We start from the raw sequence: 27,381 nt of genomic DNA on the forward strand, positions 1-27,381 counted from the left end.
TTTTAGATTCGGGTCTCCATATCTTTTCGGTACTACTTCTATAAGAAGATTCTTCTGCCTTTCAATTCATTTCTAAGCTCTAGGCTTTCTCCTAGACCATTGAATTATCTATTTTCCTCCTGTTTCAGAAGGAGTTGCTGTGTAGCAATTTCCTTTGATATGAAGCAGGCAGGCTTGGAAGGAAGCTCCTTAAGACACAAAATGTTTAAAAAAGGGCGCGCGCGCGCGTGTGTGTGTGTGTGTGTGTGTGTGTGTGTGTGTAACAACAGAATGTTCTAAGAAGAAGTGAACTATTCCATTAGTCAGGGAAACTCATTGATCTCGGGTACTAAACAACTCAATTCCTTCAGGAAACCCTTGAAACTTACCAGAATCATTATATTTCTCCTCTCCAAATGTACATAACCAGTAAGGGTTCCTGAGAGAAACTCCCAGAGGCACTGAGCTGCCTAGAGGAGGCTCAGACTAGCTGAGCCCCATGAAAAAGATACCAACCTGCTCAGCTGCCTTCAGGTTATGTTGAAAACTCCAGGATTTTTAGCTTTCATGAACTGTCACCTATACTGGGGCAGACTTTGGTGATACATTGTCTTGAATGCTTTCCATGCCTGTTAGGAACTACAGTAAAATTCTTCAGTTCACCAAGTAGGACTTCGGTGCTATTCTTGCTTACTGTCTGGGGTGGATAGCTTTTTATTCGTGGATCTGCAGCAACTGTTATACATCACATATATTCTGCTGTGTTTCTAATATTTCTTGACACAGTAGAAGAACCTCATTCTTCTAAGTTCAGTAGGAACATCACCTCTCTTCTTCAATCATCATTGCATTGACTAGTAAGAGAATCCAAACATCCCAATTAAGCACCTGTCTACCCCTTCACAATATGCACTACTTAAGAGAATGCATTTTGTTGTTATTTTTTTGGTGGTGTATTTATTATTTATTCACTCATTAATTCATTTCTTTGCCTTTGAAAAAATCTATAAGGTAAAAATGGAATGTCATGTTTTTATTCCTGGTAAAAGTAACTGAATGTGAAAAATCACTTCGATAAGGTTCTGTCAAAATGTTCTGACAAGGTCTGGGAAAATGTGTGCGGATAATATTCCTTGTTGTGCAAGCATAAGGACCTGAGTTCAGATCCCCGGGACTCACATAAGAAGCTGGGCCTGTGCAGGTAACCTCAGCCAGAGGGAGTAGAGACTGAGACAGGAGAATTGGTAGAGCTTGCTGACTGCCTTCATAGATAAAACTTGGCAAGCTGTGGATTCGATGAAAGACCCTGTCACAAAGGAAAAAAGCAGAGGCAGTGAAGTCGCAGACACATGTGCACATGTGTGAACATGACACACGGGATTGTTGTCTATATGCAGGCGAGGGCAGACACAAGATATGGCAAAACCTGTAATTGGGCAGTGGAAAAGGAAGGCAGGCGCAGAGTTTTGGAATGTCAGGAGAGGAGAAAGGAAAAGAAGAACCAAGATGGAGGCAGAGAAGGACGACCCAGATCTGTGTGGCCTTAAAGGGCCACGAGTAGCTATGAATATTTCATAAGGGAAGGACTTTTACAGTACAATTTGTCTTATCTAGATTGGCAGTTTACAGCAATATTAATTGGTTTAGAGTTTAGTGTGTGGATGTTTTGTGGGGTGAGAATTTACTGATATAAATCTGATTGATAAATTACAAGCCTCTAGAGTTTTGATTTTAATGGGATACTGGGATTGTGAACAGAGTTGAGAGCAGAGAGTCACAAGAGGGCAGCCACTGCTGTGGCCAGAGAGTAGCCAGTGCCAGTGTGGGGCTAGCCATGGAAGCAGAGAGACCGCCAGAGACAGAGAGTAGCAGGAGGTAGCGTGGTGTGGTACATGGTGCCCCACATCATTTTTTATTTAATATTTACTGCAACACCATACATAGATTTAAAATACATTTTAATACTCAAAAGTAAGTTTTAACCAGGGAAATATTATACACATAAACAACAACTATTATTATTATTTTTTGCAATATATACTCTTGGTGAGTTTTCCAGGAGATGTCTATGTTACTCGATTAGTTCTGAAGAAAAGCTCTTCATTAGTCGAACCCACCCTTACCAATGGATGACTTCTGCTTAGAATATTTGGTGTGGTAAGTCACTGCTTCTGACCTGTGTTAGATGGAGTGAGAAGTTAAATATCATGGCTCTTTATGTGAATCCTATCCTTTGCTTGGAAAAGACCAGTGATTTTTCTGTCAGCATCACACTGGCCTTGGCTCTTGCTCTGCCAAGTGTGATTTTATCTCCCTAGCATAACCAAATGTTTTAAAGGGGGTAGACAGGAAAAGATAAAAAGTTTTAGAAACCCGAATTAAACCACTGTGCCACTCAACCAACAATTATTCTTATTATCATATTTTCATGGTATTTTGTCGTCTGTAAGGTTTTTATTGCCTAGGAGTCCATTTTCAGCTTCTGCCATTTATTCTGCCATTGATTGCTGAATGTGGTCAGAAACTGGATGAAATACAGCAGAGACTAACACATACTGAGAACAACCTCCTGACCCACCTCACAGGTTTTCCCTGTGGTATTAAAAGTAGTCAATATTTATCTCTTGGCTCAGATTCAACCTCTTCCTCAGCAGTCTACTACCTACAAAATTTTGATAAGCAATCTGTTTAAAAGAGTGTCCACATACAACTTAAAGGACATGTCTAGAAAATTATTTAGGATTTTAAAAGTGATAGTTCAAAAGCATATCCTCCATGAATCAATGTTTAAGTGGCTTTTCTTTCAACAAGGACTTGTTAATTTTTGACATTATAGGCTTTAATTTGTCACCTTTGGATGGCAAAAGTCAACTTACTATGCCTAATTTCTGTAGCAAAATTATTTATATACATTTTTAGGTAATAATCCAGGAAAACAGAATAAAACAAAGCTCTCAAAACATAACTGTTAGAGAAATGAAAGTAAGTGCACACACTTGCTTCAGTGTGAGAATGCTATATTTTTCTCCTGCTACGTTTGATTTAAATATTCTTTTTTTTTATTAACTTGAGTATTTCTTATATACATTTCGAGTGTTATTCCCTTTCCCGGTTTCCAGGCAAACATCCCCCTCCCCCCTCCCCTTCCTTATGGGTGTTCCCCTCCCAACCCTCCCCCCATTGCCACCCTCCCCCCACCAGTCTAGTTCACTGGGGGTTCAGTCTTAGCAGGACCCAGGGCTTCCCCTTCCACTGGTGCTCTTACTAGGATATTCATTGCTACCTATGAGGTCAGAGTCCAGGGTCAGTCCATGTACAGTCTTTAGGTAGTGGCTTAGTCCCTGGAAGCTCTGGTTGCTTGGCATTGTTGTACTTTTGGGGTCTCGAGCCCCTTCAAGCTCTTCCAGTTCTTTCTCTGATTCCTTCAACGGGGGTCCTATTCTCAGATCAGTGATTTGCTGCTGGCATTCGCCTCTGTGTTTGCTGTATTCTGGCTGTGTCTCTCAGGAGCGATCTACATCCGGCTCCTGTCGGTCTGCGCTTCTTTGCTTCATCCATCTTGTCTAATTGGGTGGCTGTATATGTATGGGCCACATGTGGGGCAGGCTCTGAATGGGTGTTCCTTCTGTGTCTGTTTTAATCTTTGCCTCTCTCTTCCCTGCCAAGGGTATTCTTGTTCCCCCTTTTAAAGAAGGAGTGAAGCATTCACATTTTGATCATCCGTCTTGAGTTTCATTTGTTCTAGGCATCTAGGGTAATTCAAGCATTTGGGCTAATAGCCACTTATCAATAAGTGCATACCATGTATGTCTTTCTGTGATTGGGTTAGCTCACTCAGGATGATGTTTTCCACTTCCAACCATTTGCCTACGAATTTCATAAAGTCATTGTTTTTGATAGCTGAGTAATATTCCATTGTGTAGATGTACCACATTTTCTGTATCCATTCCTCTGTTGAAGGGCATCTGGGTTCTTTCCAGCTTCTGGCTATTATAAATAAGGCTGCAATGAACATAGTGGAGCACGTGTCTTTTTTATATGTTGGGGCATCTTTTGGGTATATGCCCAAGAGAGGTATAGCTGGATCCTCAGGCAGTTCAATGTCCAATTTTCTGAGAAACCTCCAGACTGATTTCCAGAATGGTTGTACCAGTTTGCAATCCCACCAACAATGGAGGAGTGTTCCTCTTTCTCCACATCCTCGCCAGCATCTGTTGTCCCCTGAGTTTTTGATCTTAGCCATTCTCACTAGTGTGAGGTGAAATGTCAGGGTTGTTTTGATTTGCATTTCCCTTATGACTAAAGATGTTGAACATTTCTTTAGGTGTTTCTCAGCCATTCGGCATTCCTCAGCTGTGAATTCTTTGTTTAGCTCTGAACCCCATTTTTAATAGGGTTATTTGTCTCCCTGCGGTCTAACTTCTTGAGTTCTTTGTATATTTTGGATATAAGGCCTCTATCTGTTGTAGGATTGGTAAAGATCTTTTCCCAATCTGTTGGTTGCCGTTTTGTCCTAACCACAGTGTCCTTTGCCTTACAGAAGCTTTGCAGTTTTATGAGATCCCATTTGTCGATTCTTGATCTTAGAGTGTAAGCCATTGGTGTTTTGTTTAGGAAATTTTTTCCAGTGCCCATGTGTTCCAGATGTTTCCCTAGTTTTTCTTCTATTAGTTTGAGTGTGTCTGGTTTGATGTGGAGGTCCTTGATCCACTTGGACTTAAGCTTTGTACAGGGTGATAAGCATGGATCCATCTGCATTCTTCTACATGTTGACCTCCAGTTGAACCAGCACCATTTGCTGAAAATGCTATCTCTTTTCCATTTGATGGTTTTGGCTCCTTTGTCAAAAATCAAGTGACCATAGGTGTGTGGGTTCATTTCTGGGTCTTCAATTCTATTCCATTGGTCTATCTGTCTGTCTCTGTACCAATACCATGCAGTTTTTATCACTATTGTTCTGTAATACTGCTTGAGTTCAGGGATAGTGATTCCCCCTGAAGTCCTTTTATTCTTGAGGATAGTTTTAGCTATCCTGGGTTTTTTGTTATTCCAGATGAATTTGCAAATTGTTCTGTCTAACTCTTTGAAGAATTGGATTGGTATTTTGATGGGAATTGCATTGAATCTGTAGATTGCTTTTGGTAAAATGGCCATTTTTACTATATTAATCCTGCCAATCCATGAGCATGGGAGATCTTTCCATCTTCTGAGGTCTTCTTCAATTTCCTTCTTCAGTGTCTTGAAGTTCTTATTGTACAGATCTTTTACTTGCTTTGTTAAAGTCACACCGAGGTACTTTCTATTATTTGGGTCTATTTTGAAGGGTGTCATTTCCCTAATTTCTTTCTCGGCTTGTTTCTCTTTTGTATAGAGGAAGGCAACTGATTTATTTGAGTTAATTTTATACCCAGCCACTTGGCTGAAATTGTTTATCAGCTTTAGTAGTTCTCTGGTGGAACTTTTGGGATCACTTAAATATACTATCATATCATCTGCAAATAGTGATATTTTGACTTCTTCTTTTCCGATCTGTATCCCCTTGACCTCCTTTTGTTTTCTGATTGCTCTGCCTAGAACTTCAAGAACTATATTGAATAAGTAGGGAGAGAGTGGGCAGCCTTGTCTAGTCCCTGATTTTAGTGGGATTGCTTCAAGTTTCTCTCCATTTAGTTTAATGTTAGCAACTGGTTTGCTGTATATGGCTTTTACTATGTTCAGGTATGGGCCTTGAATTCCTATTCTTTCCAGGACTTTTATAATGAAGGGGTGTTGAATTTTGTCAAATGCTTTCTCAGCGTCTAATGAAATGATCATGTGGTTTTGTGCTTTCAGTTTGTTTATATAATGGATCACGTTGATGGTTTTCCGTATATTAAACCATCCCTGCATGCCTGGGATGAAGCCTACTGGGTCATGGTGGATGATTGTTTTGATGTGCTCTTGAATTCGGTTTGCCAGAATTTTATTGAGTATTTTTCGTCGATATTCATAAGGGAAATTGGTCTGAAGTTCTCTTTCTTTGTTGTGTCTTTGTGTGGTTTAGGTATAAGAGTAATTGTGGCTTCCTAGAAGGTATTCGGTAGTGATCCATCTGTTTCAATTTTGTGGAATAGTTTGGATAATATTGGTATGAGGTCTTCTATGAAGGTTTGATAGAATTCTGCACTAAACCCGTCTGGACCTGGGCTCTTTTTGGTTGGGAGACTTTTAATGACTGCTTCTATTTCCTTAGGAGTTATGGGGTTGTTTAACTGGTTTATCTGTTCCTGATTTAACTTCGGTACCTGGTATCTGTCTAGGAAATTGTCCATTTCCTAAAGATTTTCAAGTTTTGTTGAATATAGGTTTTTATAGTAAGATCTGATGATTTTTTGAATTTCCTCTGAATCTGTTGTTATGTCTCCCTTTTCATTTCTGATTTTGTTAATTTGGACGCACTCTCTGTGTCCTCTCGTTAGTCTGGCTAAGGGTTTATCTATCTTGTTGATTTTCTCAAAGAACCAACTTTTGGTTCTGTTGATTCTTTCTATGGTCCTTTTTGTTTCTACTTGGTTGATTTCAGCTCTGAGTTTGATTATTTCCTGCCTTCTACTCCTCCTGGGTGTATTTGCTTCTTTTTCTTCTAGAGCTTTTAGGTGTGCTGTCAAGCTGCTGACATATGCTCTTTCCTGTTTCTTTCTGCAGGCACTCAGCGCTATGAGTTTTCCTCTTAGCACAGCTTTCATTGTGTCCCATAAGTTTGGGTATGTTGTACCTTCATTTTCATTAAATTCTAAAAAGTTTTTAAGTTCTTTCTTTATTTCTTCCTTGACCAGGTTATCATTGAGTAGAGCATTGTTCAATTTCCAAGTATATGTGGGCATTCTTCCTTGATTGTTATTGAAGACCAGTTTTAGGCCGTGGTGGTCTGATAGCACGCATGGGATTATTTCTATCTTTCTGTACCTGTTGAGGCCCGTTTTTTGACCAATTATATGGTCAATTTTGGCGAAAGTACCATGAGGAGCTGAGAAGAAGGTATATCCTTTTGCTTTAGGATAGAATGTTCTATAAATATCCGTTAAGTCCATTTGGCTCATGACTTCTCTTAGTCTGTCTACATCTCTGTTTAATTTCTGTTTCCATGATCTGTCCATTGATGAGAGTGGGGTGTTGAAATCTTCCACTATTATTGTGTGAGGTCCAATGTGTGTTTTGAGCTTTAGTAAGGTTTCTTTTACATATGTAGGTGCCCTTGTATTTGGGGCATAGATATTTAGGATTGAGAGTTCATCTTGGTGGATTTTTCCTTTGATGAATATGAAGTGTTTTTCCTTATCTTTTTTGTTGACTTTTAGTTGAAAATTGATTTCATTTGATATTAGAATGGCTACTCCAGCTTGCTTCTTGCGACCATTTGCTTGGAAAGTTGTTTTCCAGCCTTTCACTCTGAGGTAGTGTCTGTCTTTGTCTCTGAGGTGTGTTTCCTGTAGGCAGCAGAATGCAGGGTCCTCATTGCGTATCCAGTTTGTTAATCTATGTCTTTTTATTGGGGAGTTGAGGCCATTGATGTTGAGAGATATTAAGGAATAGTGATTATTGCTTCCTGTTATATTCATATTTAGATGTGAGGTTATGTTTGTGTGCTTTCATTCTCTTTGTTTTGTTGCCAAGACGATTAGTTTCTTGCTTCTTCTAGGGTATAGCTTGCCTCCTTATGTTGGGCTTTACCATTTATTATCCTTTGTAGTGCTGGATTTGTAGAAAGATATTGTGTAAATTTGGTTTTGTCATGGAATATCTTGGTTTCTCCATCTATGTTAATTGAGAGTTTTGCAGGATACAGTAACCTGGGCTGGCATTTGTGTTCTCTTAGGGTCTGTATGACTTAAGGGGCCATGTTAGTACGCACTTGTAATACTGTCACTCTCAAGATGGAGGCAGAGAGAGATTTCAAGTTCAAAGCCAGCCTGTGCTGCATAGAGAAAATATATCACAAACTAATATGAAGGTAGAAGTACGACATAGCATATGTACATGCATGAAAACAGCATATGTTATAAATTACATGGATGTGTTTTGTTTCATATATCAGTTTAAAAGTGAATATCGGCCTTGTAAAAGGAATAGACATGATTGTTTTCCTAAACAAACTAGGAGATAAGACACTTTCAGTATCCTCTCATCCAGTAAACACTGTTGTGTTGTGGTTCTGTGCACACTGTGTCTGGTAGTTGGAAACACCCATGAAGAACACACATGGATTTATAATCAGAGACCCCATTGGCATTTTCAATGTACTTGAACTAAAACCTTATCCATTTTTCAGACACTTGACCATGATCTCCTGATTCATTTTTCTTAACATCTCTAAGAAATTTGGACTTTCCTCTTCTTCCAAAGTGATTTCCCTAGCTGTCTACTTTACAAGGGAGAATTTTACCTGCCATCGCAAATTAAATTCAAGGAGAACAGTGAAATACATGACCAATCATTTATCAGGATGGTAAAGTGACACACTTGCTAACTCAGTTCTCAGAACACTCCACGGTTTTCATTAATACCAATGCTTGGGGGATAAAACAGAAAAATGATTGATTAAATCCTTGATTTTCTCTGCATATGTAGACTTTCTCAGCTTCTTAGTGTTTCAGGATAAATTTTGTTTGCTTTTCCTTTTCGATCTGTAACTGAAAAATACATTCATTTGTGAATATCCTGCTGTTGAAAGATATACTATTTTACTTATCTTTCTGTTATATATAAATAATAAATATATAAGTATATATAAACATATATATATATATATATATAATATATACCCATAAAGTAACTCCTCTGGGAAAGATTGGAAGTTAGATCTGAGGTTAGGGCTTCCACTTTTAGGGGAGTTGGGGAGTTAAGGTTATCATTTTCTGATATGGAACACCCCCAGAAACAAATAATAGTTGATTTCACTATATAGATTCCTAATCGAGTTATCCTAATTATTGATTAGTGATACATTTCCTGAGTAATAGATAATGATGCCATTATACTATTGAAAAAAATTCAGTCTGTATATGGAATCACTACTTCTCTTAATAAAATTAAAGTCAAATATATTAGATAATTTGGTAATATTTAATAAATATGATTTATTGGCTGGAGAGACGGCTCAGCAGTTAAGAGCACTGACTGCTTTTCCAGATGGTCCAGAGTTCAATTCCAAGTACTCACATGGTGGCTCACAACCATCTGTCATGAGATCCGATGCCCTCTTCCGGTGTCTCTGCAGACAGATAAAGTGTATTCATATAAAGTGAATAAACAGACAAGCAAACAGACATATAAATGTGATAAATATCAAGAAAATGTACACTATTCTCTCAATTTTTACACCACTTTGTACCAATTCCATATTTGGGGCTATTCTCTCTCTCTCTCTCTCTCTCTCTCTCTCTCTCTCTCTCTCTCTCTCTCTCTTTCTCTTTCTCTCCTGATCATATGTGCCTCAGTGCACATGGATATCAGAGGATAAACCTAGGTGTTTGTTACTGCTTTCCATCTTGTTTTAAGCAGGACTTTTATTATTATTTTATTATTTTATTATTTTATTATTATTTTATTATAGGCTAATGCCAGTCTAGCTCGGCCACTAGCAATGAGGGATTCTTCTTCCTCTACTCCCATCTTACTGTAGGAAGGCTAGGCTCACACATGCACACTGTCATGTCCCGAAGTGGGTTCTGAGGCTTCAACCTGAGGTCTCTTATTTACACTCTTCACTTCCTCCATTAAACCATCTTCCTACTTACATTTCACATAAAATTGGTACTGGAATCCATTGCAGGACTGCATGAACCTAAATGACAAGATCTTTGCAATTACTTATAGGTGAATCCCTAGATGTTAGCATAGGTCCATATCTATTTGAGGCACTCAGTCCCTTAGGGATGAATATACTCTGTCAATAAATGAATCCCACTTACCGTGGCAGCTTTCGTTTCTTTAGCAGGTTCTTGATAATGTGATCCTCTGGTCGGCAGCACCATGGCACTGCTTCAAATGTTTTACAAATGCCAAATCCCAGTAACCAGTACCGACTTAATGAAGTATAAGTTAAGGGCTTTTAGTGCTCTCCCATAGATGCTGAGATAAAGTAACAAGTTGGAAGCCAATGCTGACAGAGCAGCCCTATATAGAACCACCTGACTAACAGTAAAGAACACAGTAACTGTCCTCTTGGACTCACTTCAGAACAATAAAGGTAATATATTTATAGGTTTTTGGTAGTTTCAAAACTTATTTGATGTATGTTGTCAGGCTTTAAGGGCTAGCAAGCAAACCCAATTTTTCTGAAATTTTTCTCCTTCTCTTGTGATCCACCTCCAATAACTCTACAATTGTAACCTCTTGTTGCAAAACTTATACAGGTATAAATTGCTAAAAGACTTAAATATTTCTCCTCCTTTTAGTATGATACCTAGCCTTATCTAGTCTCCTATTATCAGGTATAAAAGGACTATAGTTAAACTTATTTTTAAATTTCTCCACACACAGAATATCCCAGCTGGTTTACTCTGGGTCTGCAAATATCTCATTAAGAAATATTGCATGGTCCAAGTATTTCATTAAGTGCAAGGATTTTTATAAATGCAAGACTATGTTACTATTAAATATCACATAAGTTTCTAGGAGAATATGAGATTATTTAGTTTCATATACTAACATTTCTAAAACCCTACAAAATCATTTTATTTATTTTCTTTAACATTTCATAGATTAAAATTACAATAAACCTAAGTTTAAATGAGAATTATGAAAGGTTGACTATTCACAATTAAATTGCTTTAGAATAGCCACAGGGTCACAGAGAAACCATATTTAATATAAAAGAAACATAATACACCATTTTTTAAAGGTTTATTTATTTTATGTATGTGAGTACACTGTAGCTGTCCTCAGACACACCAGAAGAGGGCATCAGATCCCATTACAGATGGTTGTGAGCCAACGTGTGGTTGCTGGAATTTGAACTCAGGACCTTTGGAAGAGCAGTCAAGTGCTCTTGACCACTGAGCTATCTCTCCAGCCCCCATAATACACCATTTTTGTCAACAACCCTATTCCTAGCCTTGTAAATGAAAATTCAAGTTCAAGCATTTTTTTTTCTTCCCTGTCCTCAAGTTTCCAACTAGATAGATAAGTAGTCACAGGGACCAGATCTTGGCTTGGTGATAGTACAGGTCCCAGATAGTGGCCTCCAACTCCAATGTTCTGTCTGTGTGTGTCAGTAAATCAGCACCTCCCTGTAGTGAGAATTAGGGTTTCTTCAAAACACAAGTGTCATAGGAATGTGTTTTTGTTTTAATCCCAGGCATGTGATTTAGGGCTGTATTAGATTGTCCACAGCAGTGACTATGATTTGCCTGGTGCTCTAGCAGGGGCACAATTTTGCCAGCTGCAGAGAGTTTCTACAAGTGTATGATGTTTGGACTCTTGAAAGTGTATATAAATTCTAGATCCAGGAGAGAGCTGTGGCTTCTGCTGCTGCAGCTCCTCTTGCTGCTACTGTTGCCGGTTGCTGTGGTTGAAGTTTACTGCTGTTTGTCTAGTGGTCACATGTAAAGAGATGAGAGGATAACCTGACTGTGAAGATCAAACTTGCCCCAAAGTACTTCAGGTCCCTAATCAGCAGGAAGTATCAATATCAATGTGTTCTTTCCCCTCTAGCCTTCTTTCCCTCCTCCCTAATGTTGGGAGGGGGTGGATTTGGAGGGTGGGATAGGGTTAAAGAAGGATGATAGGAAAAGAAATCCGTAAAATAGCCAGCAGTCTAGCTACGCTCCTCCAAGAGCAGAGACCTGACTCAGTTCTGAGTGGCACGATTCTTGAGACAAGACAACTTAACTTAGTTGGAGGGGACCCACCACACAAATGGTCTGTCTTTACTGAGATGCTAAGGATAAGCCACCACAGCTATCAAAGAAAGTAGCACACAGACCTCCCATGGGAAGGCCACCATCCAGAGGGATCATGCCACACCTAAAGGCAAAACTCCATCTTCCCAGCCCATGTGGCTGAAGTCAGCCTCAGACACAGTCAAGCTTCTAGGTGGAGTAAGGAAAGTGGAAGGAACTCCAGCCGCATGTATCTCTCAGGATACTTGGATGAGAGGAATCCATTCTGGAGGTCAGTTAATCAGGACTTCCCACAGGGGTGCCAACACCTTCAGCTTGTAGTCCTCACAGTCATCATCAAACTGGCTGGCACTTTGATCTTCCACCATTCACATCTTGCACTTTTTTTTTCTGTGATGGCAAGTTATCAACAGAGGTCAGGAAAATAAAATATAACTCTGAAAAATAATGTTTAAAAATCTTTGAAAAGACAGTATTTGGTATTGCATAACATTCCAATGGATGATGATGATGACGATGTTGATGATGACAACGACGGCAATGACCTCGAAGATGACTACGATGACGACGATGACAACAACATTGATGACAACGATGATGAAGCTGAGAAGGGGGCTGAGGAAGAGAGGGCAGCAATTAGGGCTGCTGCTTCTGCATTCTTGCATTCTACACTCTAGACTAAATTTTTCTGTCCAATAGTTTTTATCAGTAGTTCTCCTGCCCTGAAAATTCAAATAACACACTATTTTATACATACAAGTCAGGAATACTTGGAGTTATATTCTATCACTATTCTCGTTTTGCTATGTGACTCTCTGTAGGTTATTTCTCTGTGATACCTTCTTCTGCAGGTTTCTGTGAAATTTAAATGAGGCTGGGCAAATATTGCCTTTAGAAATGCCTAGCATATCATGGATATCCAAATCACATTATTCCCTTTCCTTCGTTTCTCTTGACTATGTGGATATATGTCTTTAAGGAAAATACTGTTTTATTTAAAGATATCCCAGGTATTTTGCAAAAGCAATGCTTAGAACAACCTTCTTTCTGTAACATTTCTATCACAATGCTTCTCACACCTGTGTCCTGAAGAGCGCCTTTGTTTTTTCTTCTGTCTCGTCTTTTTTCCTGGTTGCTATTTCTCACCTGTCTGAGGAGCAGAGAGAGGGTTGTGAATTAAAGCGAAGCTGAACCCCACCTTGTTCATTTAATATTTCAGTGGTCAGGGCATAGCCATTATCACCTGCTATTTCCTAGTAAGTAACTGTAGAAAGCTTTAATCCCCCTTATCCCTTCCTAGAATATTGTATTTGAATAAAGCACAGCAATTCACAGTCAAGTAATTCCCCATTTATATTTTATCAACAACCCCTTTGACCTTCTCAACAGCATTAGTGCTCTGGAAGAAATAATTTCCCCTTGCTTTGATGTGTAGTACAAGTTGTCTCAAACAATTTGTCATGAAGGTCTTTTGGCAGAAACAAAGCCAAAACACACACACACACACACACACACACACACACACACACACACAGAGCCACATTCCATTATCAAGGTGGCATGACTGGCACACCAGACAGGAAAGTGATTTATATAAATGAAAGGATGAAAGGACATACCTTAGCCAGACAGGGAAAAAAACAATCAACAGCAGCTTTCTGGAATGATCATAACATCTGTTAGCTGTTCCAGAAGGAATAAAAGCTAAACAGGTCTCTGATTGTCAGCACTATTTTTAATATAAACTAAAGGATTTCATTGTCCTTTAAAATAAGTAAAAGCATTTGCATTGTGTCCTAAATATCTCCTTTTGATCACTATTAGCTTGACTTTGGAATACAATACAGAAGAAAGAAATTTAGCCAGAGAAGGAGGATAAGCTTATTCACTGGTTCTATTCTGAGCAGGTAGCTAAGAGTCTCATCTATATGGAAAGATGATAGGACTGAGTATGTGATTTCAAATGGATCTTCTAAACTTCAACTGAAAGGCAGAAAGGTTTAACACAACTGCCTCATTTCTTTGATTCAGCATTATGATCTGCAAGCTTGTCAACCACTGATGATTTTGATACTTCAGAACATATGAAAACTGACCCTCAGGTGTTTTAAATTTTAGATGTATAGCTTTGTCCTAGCTAAGGTTACTAGTGCTATCATGAAATACCATGGTCAAAGCAACTTGGGGAGGAATGGGTTTATTTCAGCTTACATTTCCAAGGTAACAATTCATCACTGAGGAAAGTCTGAGCAGGAACTCAAATATGGGAACCTGGAGGCAGAAATTGAGGCAGAGGCATAAAGAAGTGCTGCTTACTACCTTGCCACTGTGGCTTGCTCACCTCAGAAGCCAGGGTCTCTAGGACAGATTGAAACCCTACTCAATCAATCACCAATTAAGAAAATCTCCTACAGGGTGATCTTGTGAAAGCAATTTTTGCGCTCTTTCTCTCTCCCTCTCCCTCTTCCCCCTCCCTCTCTCTCTTTGTGTGTGTGTGTGTGTGTTTGTGTGTGTGTGTGTTTCTTATATTGTTTGTTTTGTTTTATGTTCATTGGTGTTTTTCCTGCACGCATGCTGGTGTGGTGGTGTCAGAAACTCTTAGAACTAGAATTAGAGAGAGTTGTGAGCTACCAAGTAGATTCTGGGAATTGAACCTGGTCTTCTGAAAGAGCAGCCAGTTCTCTTAACTGGTAAGCCATCTTTCTTACTTGATATTTCTTCCTTTTAGATGATTTCAGCTTGTGTCAGGTTGACTTATGCCAGCCAGCAAAAGTTTCATTTGTGAAAAAGCACAAAGATAACAAAGCTAATTAATTTAAGATAAATGTGTAATTGATAAATTGGTGAGTGAATGTCACTCACAACACTGAATCAGAAATGAAACTGGCAGTGCAATGGTCTTGAATATACCAGGAATGGCTAACATAGACTTCCCACATAAAATGATAAATCAATGTTCTTTTTACCATAGCTCTCCTAGAAAAATAAAATGCCCTTGGTGGATGTTTGTTAGATTCTAACAGTAGAAGAGCAGAAGTCAAAGTAGAATTCTCAAGGTCAATACAAAACTTAGTAGGCCCAGTGAAGCATACCTAGACGAATGGAGACTCAAATCTATTAAGCATGGAGATCATAAAACAATTTATTTGAGATAATTAAAAGTCTTTGAATTCCTTATTGTCAGGCTATTCTGTTTGTTTGTTTGTTTTTGTTTTTATTTTACTTTCAAGTTGCTTAAGAGGAGGAAGAAAGAAAAGTCCCTTTGTCTAGGGAAAAATTAAAACAAGGAAATGATAATGGCTGTGTATTAGAGTCCATAAATATTGTATGAAAATTTTGCCAAGACAAAGCAACTTATCATTCCACAGTCTTGCAGACATTTGAACTGTACAGGAGGAAATCAAAGACAATGGTAGATTTCTCAAAGAATTCCAATTAAGTTCTTAATAGATCTGTAAGGAAGGAACATGGAGATCCCCACCACCCCTCTCACCTCTCTCTGTGTGTGTGCGTGTGCGTGCGTGTGTGTGTGTGTGTATGTGTGTGTGTGAGAGAGAGAGAGAGAGAGAGAGAGAGAGAGAGAGAGAGAGAGAGAGCATGAAGAAATGTTAATGGGACAAAACAAAAGACAATGATATCTATGGAAAGCTGAAGAATATTATTGAAATTTTAAAATTTTAACCAATATATTTGAGATTTAATTAGCAGTCATCGCACCTTCTGTGAGTGGGTTCCTTTCATTAGCAGAAACTTAATTCTCTTGAATTAAGGTTAAAATTGATAGAAACATTGGTAAATTGGAGGCGGCATCTTAGACTTGTTCTGCATTGCTAATGCTATCCATCCCTCCACTAGCTGACCTGCTGTCATTCAGTTCTAATCTAAAGTATGACCTAGAAGGTTCAATACTTACTAATCATTCCTATAACTATAACAAAGAAACAAATGTGGGTGTTCACACCACTCAGTGTTTGATGGTACCTAATCAGTAATTATTCCTGCCTTATCCTTTTCTGATGAATGCATCTAGGAGAAAAAAGTTTTTTCTTAAAAGAAATAGTGAAGGGGGATTAATTGTTTTTAGTCTTCATTTCCAGTGGCACTTGCATAATTCTGTTTAAAATCATTAAACTGTATGTTAAAAATATAATTCTATACATTATAGATCAATAAGCATGAGATTTCTAAATTCTAGGAGTTTAAAGATTAGTATACTTGATAGTAAATAACTTATTTTCAAAGTTATCTCATCAGGAAAACACATGCCACCAAGACAAATGACCTGAACCAGTACTAGGACCCACATTGTAGAAGATATACTAAATATCTTTAAATTATTCTTTATAAATGATTTATAACTATGAAAAAATGAGAATTAGCAAAAAGTACACACTAAAAGTGTCTTTATTTGTGTCTCCAACAAGTTCTAAGCACTAGATATCTTAGGAGAATGCTCTAGTTCTTTAGTGTTTTCTTAGAGACAGGTGTCCCTATGTAGAATGGCTTATATAAACTAGTTGCACACATGTACATAGGTGTGTTCTGCATATTCATAGTGGGGATATATTCAATTCTTTTATTTCTGTACTTACTATGTTTGAGAAACGATTTCCGAGAACTATGTGCAAAGCTTATCTTCCTTTTAATGACTATTAAATATTTTGTTTTACCAACTTACTAGAAAATATCTTATGCATTAATTTTTCTTTGATATTTAATATTGTGTTAGTCTTTTCTCATTACAATTCAAAGTGATTATACTTCGAGATTATCTAATCTATCTAATCTATCTTTCTTTCTTTGTTTCTTTGTTTCCTTTTTCCTTTCTTTCTTTCTTTGTTTCTTCCTTTGTCTCTTTCTTTCTTTCTTGCTTGCTTTCTTTCTTTCTTTCTCCTTTTCCATCTCTCTCTTTTCCCCTCCTGTGTTTGTGTGCATGTGTAGAGTATATTTCTTTTTTTTTATTATTAACTTGAGTATTTCTTATATACAATTCGAGTGTTATTCCCTTTCCCGGTTTCCGGGCAAACATTTCCCTCTCCCCTCCCCTTCTTTATGGGTGTTCCCCTCCCCATCCTCCCCCCCTTGTTGCCCTCCCCCAAACAATCTAGTTCACTGGGGGTTCAGTCTTAGCAGGACCCAGGGCTTCCCCTTCCACTGGTGCTCTTACTAGGATATTCATTGCTACCTATGAGCTCAGAGTCCAGGGTCAGTCCATGTATAGTCTTTAGGTAGTGGCTTAGTCCCTGGAAGCTCTGGTTGCTTGGCATTGTTGTACATATGGGGTCTCGAGCCCCTTCAAGCTCTTCCAGTTCTTTCTCTGATTCCTTCAACGGGGGTCCTATTCTCAGTTCAGTGGTTTGCTGCTGGCATTCGCCTCTGTATTTGCTCTATTCTGGCTGTGCCTCTCAAGAGCGATCTACATCCGGCTCCTGTCGGTCTGCACTTCTTTGCTTCATCCATCTTGTCTAATTGGGTGGCTGTATATGCATGGGCCATATGTGGGGCAGGCTCTGAATGGGTGTTCCTTCTGTGTCTGTTTTAATCTTTGCCTCTCTATTACCTGCCAAGGGTATTCTTGTTCCCCTTTTAAAGAAGGAGTGAAGCATTCACATTTTGATCATCCATCTTGAGTTTCATTTGTTCTAGGCATCTAGGGTAATTCAAGCATTTGGGCTAATAGCCACTTATCAATGAGTGCATACCATGTGTGTTTTTCTGTGATTGGGTTACCTCACTCAGGATGATATTTTCCAGTTCCGACCATTTGCCTACGAATTTCATAAGGTCATTGTTTTTGATAGCTGAGTAATATTCCATTGTGTAGATGTACCACATTTTCTGTATCCATTCCTCTGTTGAAGGGCATCTGGGTTCTTTCCAGCTTCTGGCTATTATAAATAAGGCTGCGATGAACATAGTGGAGCACGTATCTTTTTTATATGTTGGGGCATCTTTTGGGTATATGCCCAAGAGAGGTATAGCTGGATCCTCAGGCAGTTCAATGTCCAATTTTCTGAGGAAACTCCAGACTGATTTCCAGAATGGTTGTACCAGTCTGCAATCCCACCAACAATGGAGGAGTGTTCCTCTTTCTCCGCATCCTCGCCAGCATCTACTGTCACCTGAGTTTTTGATCTTAGCCATTCTCACTGGTGTGAGGTGAAATCTCAGGGTTGTTTTGATTTGCATTTCCATTATGACTAAAGATGTTGAACATTTCTTTAGGTGTTTCTCAGCCATTCGGCATTCCTCAGTTGTGAATTCTTTGTTTAGCTCTGAACCCCATTTTTTAATAGGGTTATTTGTCTCCCTGCGGTCTAACTTCTTGAGTTCTTTGTATATTTTGGATATAAGGCCTCTATCTGTTGTAGGATTGGTAAAGATCTTTTCCCAATCTGTTGGTTGCCGTTTTGTCCTAACCACAGTGTCCTTTGCCTTACAGAAGCTTTGCAATTTTATGAGATCCCATTTGTCGATTATTGATCTTAGAGCATAAGCCATTGATGTTTTGTTCAGGAAATTTTTTCCAGTGCCCATGTGTTCCAGATGCTTCCCTAGTTTTCCTTCTATTAGTTTGAGTGTGTCTGGTTTGATGTGGAGGTCCTTGATCCACTTGGACTTAAGCTTTGTACAGGGTGATAAGCATGGATCGATCTGCATTCTTCTACATGCTGCTCTCCAGTTGAACCAGCACCATTTGCTGAAAATGCTATCTTTTTTCCATTTGATGGTTTTGGCTCCTTTGTCAAAAATCAAGTGCCCATAGGTGTGTGGGTTCATTTCTGGGTCTTCAATTCTATTCCATTGGTCTATCTGTCTGTCTCTGTACCAATACCATGCAGTTTTTATCACTATTGCTCCGTAATACTGCTTGAGTTCAGGGATAGTGATTCCCCCTGAAGTCCTTTTGTTGTTGAGGATAGTTTTAGCTATCCTGTGTTTTTTGTTATTCCAGTTGAATTTGCAAATTGTTCTGTCTAACTCTTTGAAGAATTGGATTGGTATTTTGCATTGAATCTGTAGGTCGCTTTTGGTAAAATGGCCATTTTTACTATTAATCCTGCCAATCCATGAGCATGGGAGATCTTTCCATCTTCTGAGGTCTTCTTCAATTTCTTTCTTCAGAGTCTTGAAGTTCTTATTGTACAAATCTTTTACTTGCTTGGTTAAAGTCACACCGAAGTACTTTATATTATTTTGGTCTATTATGAAGGGTGTCGTTTCCCTAATTTCTCTTGGCTTGTTTCTCTTTTGTGTAGAGGAAGGCAACTGATTTATTTGAGTTATTTTTATACCCAGCCACTTTGCTGAAGTTGTCTATCAGCTTTAGTAGTTCTCTGGTGGAACTTTTGGGATCACTTAAATAAACTATCATATCATCTGCAAGGAGGTCAAAGGGATATAGAGTATATTTCTAACATAGAAATCAATAACTATGTACATATTTAATTTTAGTTTTAACATTGCACATCCCTTATAAGATTTATGCCTTTTTGCCTCATCTCTTTGTTGCCCAAAGTATCATAAATTTGTTCTTTTTCATGTGTATGCCAGAACATCACATCACTGGCTGGGTATTGTAGTACAGGCATTTTGCAGGTAGAGGCTGGAAAAACAGGAATTCACAGCCAGCTACAGATACATATGATGTTCACACAGAGCACGGGACATATAAGACCTTTTCTGAAAACAAACACATTAGCACTAAAGTCAAGCTTCATATTTTGAATACACATGAGTAAATGTATTTTTATATTTTACTAAACATGTAGAATTCAAAGAATAATTCAATGAAAGTTTCATTTTTAATAACCAAAAATTGGACATTTATTCTGTAATGTGTTTTTCATGGTTAATTTTTAAATTATGTTTAGGTTGCAACCGCACGGGCAGGATCTGGAGATGATCAAATCAATCAAACTAAGAGTGTGGATAGGAAAGGGGCTCATAAAGTCCTGTACCCAGCTCAGAAGCGATTGGAAATTGGTGGCTACTAAAGGAGGGAGAATTTGTTTACTTCAGAAATATGGGCCCTAAAATGCTACCCATGCTCCCACAGCTTGCCCCATACCCATGTACATAAAACCAACACTAAGTGAAGTTAACAGATTAAAAAACATAGCACATGAAATGAGGGGGTGGTGTAAATGGTTGGCAGAAAGTTTGGGGGAAGAACTAATGAGAAGAGAAAGAGGGGTAAATTTGATCAAAACACATTAAGTTCACCGATACGATTCTCAAACAATAAAAATACTCTTTTTAAATTATTTACATTATTGTTATGTGCATGGATTTGTGTATGTGTGCATGGGCTTTAAATAGTCTTTTAAAGATATTTTTATTATTTTTATGTCTCTTCGTGTGTGTGTATGTGTGTAAATGTGTGTGTGTGTGTGTGTGTGTGTGTGTGTGTGAGAGAGAGAGAGAGAGAGAGAGAGAGAGAGAGAGAGTGTGTTAAGGAGCTTACAGTAGTTAAAAAAATAATCAAATCCCTAAAACCAGAGATTCAGGCAGTTACGACTATATATGTTTGAGCAACCCAGACCATCTATAAGAATATTAAGCAGTTTTGACCACTGAGCAATCTCTCTAACCTTCCCCAATTTTAATAATTATTTTTAAACAAAATAATATATTTTAATTATACTGTCATACTAGGCACTTGGGTAGAATTTCATTTCATTCAATAAAATGTGTTTCAATGTAATAATTCGAAGACAAGAATTAAGAAGAGGTAATATGTTTGATATAAAGTATAATTATAGAGATATTGAGATTTTGGGGACTTTCAAACTTATAATAGACCCCAATAACCATCCATGTGCTGTGCAAGGAGGCTGACTGGCTGATTCCTCCTATAGATATTATAATGTTAGAGAATGTAGTCAGAGAATCACAGAATCCCATACTCATAGAGGGACATAAGGAGAATACTTTTGCAAATGTAGCAACCTTATATATTCTATCTCAATATTTCTCAGAAAGAGAAAGGGGGGTGAGTTTTACCAGGATAAGCTATTTTCAGGATTTTTGTGTTAAGGGAATAAACATCAAACTCTAGTGAATTTTCCAGACCTCTGGTTGTAGTTACTGAGGCACAGGCAAAAGCTACTTACAAATATGGCAGGTCTCATAAATGATTTACCTTAAAAGCATTCCAATAGCCATTGGATATAGCTAAACTCTACTGTTGCAAGGAAAGCATTGCTAACTTAACTTGTAGTGTAAGTCACAAATTAAAGCATTCATAAGGCTAGAACTAGAAACTTCACCTGTAGTCATTCAGTGATCTGGCATCAGGGGATGAGAAAGCAATGACAACTTACCATGTATTTTATTATCCCAGACTTTATGGTCTCACAACACCATTGGTTATTTGACTCTAAATTCCTGATGCACCTGGAATAACCTTATTTTATGATAATGGACTAGGAATGTAATGCAGACATGTTAATTCTAATTCTAGACTTCATAGAAAATGGCCTAAATTTTTCTTGTAGCATTTTGACGTTCATTTTATTGAGTCAAACTTTTATTTTTCTCTGTATACAAAAATCTTCATGCTGAAAAATATTATCTTTCTGTTCCTTTTGTCACTTTTCTCATATATACAGTTTTGGTGGTTTTTTTTTTTTTGGTTGATTGATTGATTGATGAGTTGATTGATTGATTTGTCCAAGACAGGGTCTTACTATGTAGCATCAGTTAACCTAAAAATCAAGAAGCAAATCAAACTGGTCTTAAACTGTGGCAATTGCCGGTGCCTCCAGGTTATTGGCCACCCATTAGAAGGGACAACTCACTTTGAGGGTAGATCTTTCTCCATTAGTTTAGCCTTTCTAGAAATCCTCACACAGTCATATCTGCTGGGTTATTTTAAAGACTGTCAAGTTATTAATCAACTAGAAGCATCAGAGAGGGATGGAAAATGACAATATAGATGAAAATACTGGTCCCAAAATTCAAAGTGTCACTCAAGGACAATTCGAGAAGATTGTGTACCGCATGGTATTGTACTGTATTTTATTGTACTGCACTGCATTTTATTATATTATACTCTGCTTTATTGTATTGTAACCAATTAAAAGTACAAGAGAATATGGAACTATATTTGATAGAACACAAAGTACACGTCGATTCTATGGATATCTTCTCAGATATAGAAAACAGCAACAACACAAAGGAGAGTAAACTGGACTTGAAAAAGGCATAGTTGAAATGTAAGTCACATGTGTTTTCCCCTCCCCATTGTCTAGCAATGACCAAACAAATATGAATTTGGCATGTACTTTATAAATTATAAGTGACTCCCTAAGGATTTTGGACAGCTAAATTATAGGCTCAGTGGTGGATTGCTGAAGTGGACCTAAATTGGTTGATGAATATTTTGACTCTGTCCTTTAAATGATGAAGAATAAATGTCCTTTAAAGAAATATAGATGGCATATAGATTATGTGAAAATAAGCTTGACAAAAACATGATCAAATCTGCATCTATTTTGCTTGTTGAAATTTTATTTGTACATGTAAAGCATCACATTTACTAAGAAGGGTAGGAACTAATCATTTCATCATGCGATAAGGCATTGACAATAGAAGATCAGATGTCACTCAAGGATAGCTTGGTGAGCAAATGGGGCTGTTAGGGTTATTTGCAGTAGCTTGGGTGAGAGGTAACTTACAGGAGCTTAGGGGACTCTTGGCCAGCTGTGTCGCCCCAGGCAGTGATACAAAAATTATACCACTTATTCCTGTACAATGAGGAGGCAGCTACATTGTAGAATGTCTCAATGAGCTGAGCTTCCTTTGTCTTAGAAGTCCCCTCTTTTCTCCAGAAGATGATGTTTTCAATTGAGAAAATGGCTATTCAATGTTTTCATTATACCAATTAAAAATACATAGGAGAAATATAGAACTATATTTGATATAACACAAAGGATATGTTGAGTCTCTTAATATTTTTATCGTGTGTGTGTGTGTGTGTGTGTGTGTGTGTGTGTGTGTAAGGTGTTTTTCTATGTCTCATTCTCTCCTGACCAACATTCCTTCCTCCTTCCTTCCCTTCTCTTCTCTCTTCCTCTGTATGTATGTGTGGGGTGTGTATCCAAGTCCTTCCCTTCCTTCCATTTCTCTCTCTCTCTCTCTCTCTCTCTCTCTCTCTCTCTCTCTCTCTCTCTCTCTCTCTCTCTCTCTGCGTGTGTGTGTGTGTGTATCCAGCAGATAAATGAATATCAGAGTACAACCTTCAGTGTCAATTCTATAATTCCTATGAACATTTTTGTGTTTCTTCAAAAGTAATAATGTGATTATTATGTATGGAATAAACTGGACTTCAACAACAGTAGAAACACAAGAGAGAAATTTAACATCTACATAATGATCTCTGGGTAAGGAAAAAATTAAAGAATTTCTGGAATTCAATGCAAATGAAGGCACAACTTACCCAAATTTGTGAGACACAATGAAAGCAGTGCTGAGAGGAAAGCTGAGAGAACTAAGTGCCTCCATAAGGAATTTCACTTTCGAATAATGATGCAAAAATACTCAATAAAACTCTCGCAAACCACATCCAAGAACACATCAAAACCATCACTGACCATGATCAAGTAGGCTTCATCCCAGGGGTGCAAGGTTGGTTCAATATACAGAAATCCATCAATGTAATCCACTTTATAAACAAACTCAAAGGAAAAAAAATCACACAATCACCTCATTAGATACTGAAAAAGCATTTGACAAAATACAACACCTCTTCATCTTAAAAGTATTGAAAAGGTCAGGAATTCAAGGTCCATACCTAAACATAATAAAAACAACATACAGCAAATCAACAGCCAACATCGAGTTAAATGGAGAGATACTTGAGGTAATCCCACTAAAATCAGGGAGAAGACAAGGATGCCCACTCTCCCCGTACCTATTCAATTACATCCCCTGAAGATCTAGTTAGAGCAATCAGACAACAAAAGGAGATAAAGGGGATAAAAATTGGCAAAGAAGAGATCATGGTATCACTATTTGCAGATGACATGATAGTATATATAAGCAACCCAAAAAATTCTACTAGAGAACTTCTCCAATTGATAAACAACTTCAGCAGAAAAGCTGGTTATAAAATTAACTCAAACAAATCAGTAGCCTTTCTTTATACAAATGATAAGTGGGCTGAAAAATATGTTAGGGAAACAACATATTCCCTTCACAATAGTCACAAACAATACAAAATATCTTTGGATAACTCTAACCAAACAATGAGAGATCTGTATGACAAGAACCTCAAGTCTCTCAAGAAAGAAATCAAAGAAGATCTCAGAAAAATGAAGAGACATCCCATGCTAGTGGATTTGTAGAATTAACATTGTAAAAATGGTCATTTTAGCACATGCTGACAGCACATGCTGGTGAGGATGTGGGACAAGGGGGAACACTCCTTCATTTCTGGTAGGAGTATAAACTTGTATAATCTCTTTGGAAATCTATTTTGGCAGTTTTTCAGAACACTGGGAATAGTTCTACCTCAAGACCCAGCTACAACACTCCTCAGCATCCCGCAAGGACACTTGCTAAACCATGTTAATAGCAGCTTTATTTATAAGAACCAGAGACTGTACACAACCTAGATGTCCCTCAACTGAAGAATGGATAAACAAAACATGGTACATCTACACAGTGGAATTCTATTCAGCTATGAAAAACAAAGGAATCATGAATTTTGCAGGCAAATGGATGGATGTTGAGACTATCTCCCTGAGTGAGGTAACCCAGTTCCAAATGTACATGCATGGTATGTACTCATTTATAAATGGATATTAGCCATAAAATACAGGATACCCATGCTATACTCCACAAATCGAAAGAAGTTAAACAAGAAAGAAGGCATAAGTGAGGATGTTTGAATGTCATTTAGAAGGGGGAAAAATAGTCATAAGAGGCAGATGGAGGGAGGAAAAGAACTGGATGGGAGAGCGGATATAGAGGGAAATGGGGGGGCTTTTCAGGATCAAGTGTGGGAAGGGACAGGAGGGATGGCCAGATGACCATAAAAAAGAATGGAAATCTGCAACTGATTTCCATCTCCACAACCTGACAGAGACATGGGATAATCAATGGAGGTGGCCTTAGCTGTGACTCACTACATTGGAGATTTTGGACTGGACTGTGAGAGGCCACCTTCTGTAGTGAGACAGGAATCTCAGTGGAGCAATAGAGACACCAACCCACACCCAAAACTTTCAACTCACAATTTATCCTGTTACAAGAAATGTGAACATGGATACAGGAACAAAGCCTGGGGAGATAGCCAAACAATAACTGGTTCAACTTGAGACCCATTTGATGGATAAGCACCAATCCCTGACACTATTAATGATACTGTTATGATTGCAGACAAGAGCATGTTGTCCTCTCAGAGGCTTGACCCAGCAGCTGACTCAGACAGATACAGACACCACAGCCAAAGAGCAGATGGAATTTTGGTACTCTTATGGAAGAATAGGAGGAAGGATTGCAGGCCCTGAAGAAGATAGGAACTTCACAGGGAGGCCAACGAAATCAACTAACCTGGACACTTGGGGCTCTTTGAGTCTGAACCATCAACCAAAGAACACACACAGGCCAGATCTAGGCCTCCCCACAGATATGTGGCAGCTGTACAGCTTGGTCTTCATGTTGGTCCCAAACAACTGGAGCAGGGTCCATCCCCACAGATGTTGTCTGTACATGGGATATGTTCTTCCAGCTGGGCTGCCTTGTCTGAGCATGATGGGAGAGATGTGATGTTTCAGGGTTGGGGGAAGCGTGCCCATGGGTTCCCCAACTGCTCAGAGGAGAAGGGAAGGGGGATAGGAAAGGGATTGTGGAATAGGGTGACTTGGAGGGAGCATTGAGTGGAACGTAAAATGAATAAGTAGTAAAAATGAAAAGAAAACTCAATACTACTATGCATATTACTATTAATAGTGTAGTACTTTTACTACTATTAATAATAATAATAAACACTAATAAAATAAATAACAATAGTAATATTGGGATTATCTTTTTATCTGTATCACAAAGCTTTGTAAAGAGTCCATGAAAGAATCAGCTTTCAGCTTGTGATTTTAAACTGCTGTCCACTTTTGTGTACACTCTGGGAAGATAAAGGATTTGGAAGCACATGCCACCTCCATCTGCAACAAAAGACTTTTTACTTCCTCGTGTTTCTTGGCCATAGTCCAGAGAAACAGCTCTTGTAGCAGTTAAACAAACGAACTCATTCCTCTTGAGGCCGGGGAGGGAGGGAGCCAAGCACCAGTTTGAAGTATTTTTTTTCTTGGGTAACATCAACTCAGCATATAAAATTTAGTCAAAAATGTCAGAAACAATCGATTGTTTATTTTTACCTCCTGTGTGCCATTTGAGGAGTGGAATCAGGCACTTTATGCATTATCAAAGTGGCACGATGTACTTGTTCACATTACTGATTTGAGAAACAAGAATTTCTGAAAGAAAATCAATTTCAGACATGGAACAATGCTAGATCTTGCCATAAAATAACAAATCCTCAACTAGACATTCTAAACATCGCCTTCTCCAGTATGAATTCACATCACACTGCATTCGGCAGTCTGATGCCTTCACTTATCACCCACTCCTACCAAATGTGCGCAGTTCAAAGGTAGTTGAAACGAGTAGTTCGTTGAGAAGCATGCACGAGTTTAATACGTATCCATAGAAACATGTTAGGAGGCTGAAAGCTAACATGTACTAAACAGAATCCCTGGAAATATTTATTTTCACCGATTTGTATTAATTGTGCATATTAATGGGGATTCAGGATGGCACCTTAGCATATGCTCACAGCAGGCATTGATCAAATCAAACCCAACTTCACTTTATTGACCCCATGCCTACCTTTCCCAACTCTAGTCAACAGTGTTTTACATACAAGGTATTATTGTGTTAGATTATGACAATGAGGAAGTGTGTGTGGTACTTGTTTTTCTGTGTCTGCCTTACTTGACTTGAGTTAATATTTTCTGATTTTATTCATTGTTCTGTCAGGGACAGGAATTTTATTTTTATTTGCATCTTGATAATGTTCCTTTCAATATAGAAACTATAATAGATATTAGACTGCATAAAATGGGCTCTTAGCTTGTATACCTATCTTATTGATGTTGAACAGTGCTATGAAAACATGAAAGTTCTTTTTGGAACACTGATTACATTTCCTCTGTTACATATACAGCTGGAGCCATGGGTCCCTCTATGGTTGGTGGCTTAGTCCCTGGGAGCTCTGGATGGTCCAGTTTGTTGATAATTGTTCTTCCTGTGGAGATGCAGTCTCCTTCAGCTCTTGCATTTCTTCCCCTAACTTTTCCATTGGGGTTCCCAGGCTCAATCTGATGCTTGGCTATGAGTATCTGCATCTGTATTAGTGAGGTGCTGGCAGAATTTTTCAGGGGACAGCTCTACCGTGATCCTGTCAGCAATTGCTTGCTTCCTGGCATCAGCAATAGTGTCTGGGTTTGGTGTCTGC

General features: G+C 38.3%; 1 long non-coding RNA gene across 1 annotated transcript in view; it reads right to left on the reverse strand.

The window, feature by feature from the left end:
* Positions 1-10,846: 10,846 nt before the first annotated feature.
* The window catches only part of LOC148003042 (uncharacterized), a 39,274-nt gene continuing 22,739 nt past the window's right edge, over positions 10,847-27,381 (reverse strand). The window contains exons 2-3 of the long non-coding RNA XR_015632402.1: positions 12,941-13,011; positions 10,847-12,476 (exon numbers count right to left, since the gene is read on the reverse strand). This is a non-coding gene — a long non-coding RNA (uncharacterized LOC148003042). The remainder of the gene's footprint in view (positions 12,477-12,940; positions 13,012-27,381) is intronic.

The sequence above is a fragment of the Rattus norvegicus genome, chromosome 10, assembly GCF_021556685.1.
Source record: "Rattus norvegicus strain SHRSP/BbbUtx chromosome 10, alternate assembly SHRSP_T2T, whole genome shotgun sequence".
Lineage (NCBI taxonomy): Eukaryota > Metazoa > Chordata > Mammalia > Rodentia > Muridae > Rattus > Rattus norvegicus.